Source organism: Ornithorhynchus anatinus, chromosome 7 (assembly GCF_004115215.2).
Source record: "Ornithorhynchus anatinus isolate Pmale09 chromosome 7, mOrnAna1.pri.v4, whole genome shotgun sequence".
Taxonomy (NCBI): domain Eukaryota; kingdom Metazoa; phylum Chordata; class Mammalia; order Monotremata; family Ornithorhynchidae; genus Ornithorhynchus; species Ornithorhynchus anatinus.
Genome location: NC_041734.1, coordinates 54,673,777 through 54,676,180, shown reverse-complemented (window position 1 = coordinate 54,676,180; position 2,404 = coordinate 54,673,777). Strand labels below are relative to the sequence as shown.

Here is a 2,404-nt window from a genome sequence, read left to right as displayed (position 1 = left end):
ATCCCATCCTAGGTCCTCTCTACTTCCTTCTCAGCCACTGACATTACAGAACATCACCGGGGACAAGTTTGGGAATAGAATTTGGGTGGGCTGCACTCTTGAGTTGGTGGCTTATGTGAAGCAGCCATTGTGTGTACAGGCTCCATCTCACACGCTCTTTTGGCGAAAGCTATTTCCCTATCCAGTGTCCAGTCACTGTTTGCTATTGTGAGATCAATTAGTAAATCATGAAAATTCATTGTCTGCCATGTACAGAGTACTGTATCAAACACTTGTTAAAGTACAACTGAGATAGAAGACAAGATCGATGCTCTCAAGTATTTAAAAACCTAGCAGGGGAGATGGACACAAAATGACTTACTCCTGGAGAAAAAAAGGAATGAAAAGATGGCTATATGCTTAAATTGCATAGTACGTGATTTGATATATACAGTGGTGGGGAGTGCATAATAATGAGGGACTGGCTGGGAGGATATAGTGACAATAGTGGAATTTATTAAGTTCTTGTGGCTGGGTGATCGATTGATAGATGGATTGATGATAGTCACTGGCCAAAAGCAGCAACTGGGAAGTGCTAAAGACTATAGAACCTCTCCCTCCACTCTCCCCCTTCCTGTGGTCCCAGGGGCTCAAATGGCTACTTCCTAGCCTGATCCCCAGATGTTTCTGGAGCAGCCTCTCTGCGATGGAGGTGCTGAGTCAGAAACCCCCAGGAGACCCTTCTAGTGACAAACTGTGGTATTTGTAAAGTGCTTACTATGTTCCAGGCACTATACTAAGCATGGGGTCTTGTCTTATGCTGTGGAGTCATTTCCACCCAAAGAGACACCATGGACACCTCCTTTCCCAGAATGCCCCACCTCCATCTGCAATTGTTCTAGAAATAAATCCACAGAGTTTTCTTAGTAAAAATGTGAAACTGGTTTACCATGGCCTCTTTCGGTGCAGTAAACTTGAGTCTCCACCCTCGACTCTCTCCCATACCATTGCTGCCCAGCCCAGGTAAGTTTTGACTTGTAGCAGATTGCCTTCCACTCGCTAGCCACTGCCCAAGCTAGGAATGGAGTGGGCATGCCTCTGCTTGACTCTCCCTCCTGTAGCTGAGAGTGGTAGAGTACTGGAAACTCTCCAGATACGACCCTGAGAGGGGAAGTGTTGGGGATATCAATCCCTACTTTACAGATGAGGGAATTGAGGCCCAGAGAAGTGAAGTGGCTTGCTCAAAATCACACAGCAGACAAGTGGCAGTGCCAGAATTAGAACCCATGGCCTTCTGACTTCCAGATCTCTGCTCTATCCTCTACCACATGCTGCTTCTCTACTATGCCATGCTGCTTCTCTACCACCACCTGCTTGATCGAGGCAGGACTGACCACCACTGCAAGACCATGGAGATGGACCTTCTGTGGCTGGGCTCCCCCTGTCCCACTCTGGGCATCAGAGGATGGTGGAGGAGGAGGGAATGGTGCTTTCCGCCAACCCTAGCTCTACATCTCTTCCTGCTTCCCCTTCTCCATCACCCCTTTTACACATCTCTTGCTTTTTTCCCTTGTCCATTCATCTTCTATCATTTTTTTGCATTCCTTTCCCTGTTTTTCTGTGCCTCTCTAGCTCCACCTAAAACCACTAGATATTCCCAGTCACAGTAAAGCAAGCTCTTCGTTAAACATGTTCAAAGGCAGCCTGTGGTTTGATTAGTATTTGGGGATTTACAGTCTCCATGATATAACTCATATTCAGGCTTAACTCCATATGCTGAGACAGGAAATAGCCACATGCTTATTTTCTGACTCAGACAATGCCCTTCCTGTCTCAGAGGAAAACTCATGGAATATAAAAATCCCCAGGGTAGTCCATATAAAAGTACTGAACGGATTTCTGCAAAGTATTAAATTACTGTGGATAACATTTCTACCATACCAACGCACGGGAGGCAGTAACCACATACAAGGCTCTTAGATTCTTTTCCTCTGAATTTTAGAGCTCTATGCTCTCCTTATCATTCTTGTACTTAGCAAAGTCCCACCCCCTTCTATCCCACAGAATTCTGCATAAGCAGAACAAAGTTTGGACTTTTGTGACCTTCTGCAGAGAAAGCAATTAATAAATGCTGTTGCTGCTGATGTTGATGAAATAACCGTAGAAGAGAGAGAGCAGCATGATTTAGTGGGTAGACTGCAGGCCTGGGAGTCAGAAGGACCTGGGTTCTAATTCCGACTCTGCCGTTTTTTTGCTGTGTGACTACGGTCAAGTAACTTAACTTCTCCGTACCTCAGTTACCTCATCTATAAAATGACAATTAAAACCGTGAGCCCCTCGTGGGACATGGACTGTGTCCAAACTGATTAGCATGTATCTACCCCACCTTTTGGTACAGTGCCTCGCACATAGTAAGCGCTTAACA

At 45.6% G+C, this 2,404-nt stretch overlaps 1 non-coding gene across 1 annotated transcript; it reads right to left on the bottom strand.

Moving 5' to 3' along the window:
- Window positions 1–1,012: 1,012 nt before the first annotated feature.
- LOC114813373 lies at window positions 1,013–1,150 on the bottom strand. Its single transcript, XR_003761094.1, has one exon. It is a non-coding gene; the product is annotated as a small nucleolar RNA SNORA7 (small nucleolar RNA).
- Between the last annotated feature and the right edge of the window lie 1,254 nt (window positions 1,151–2,404).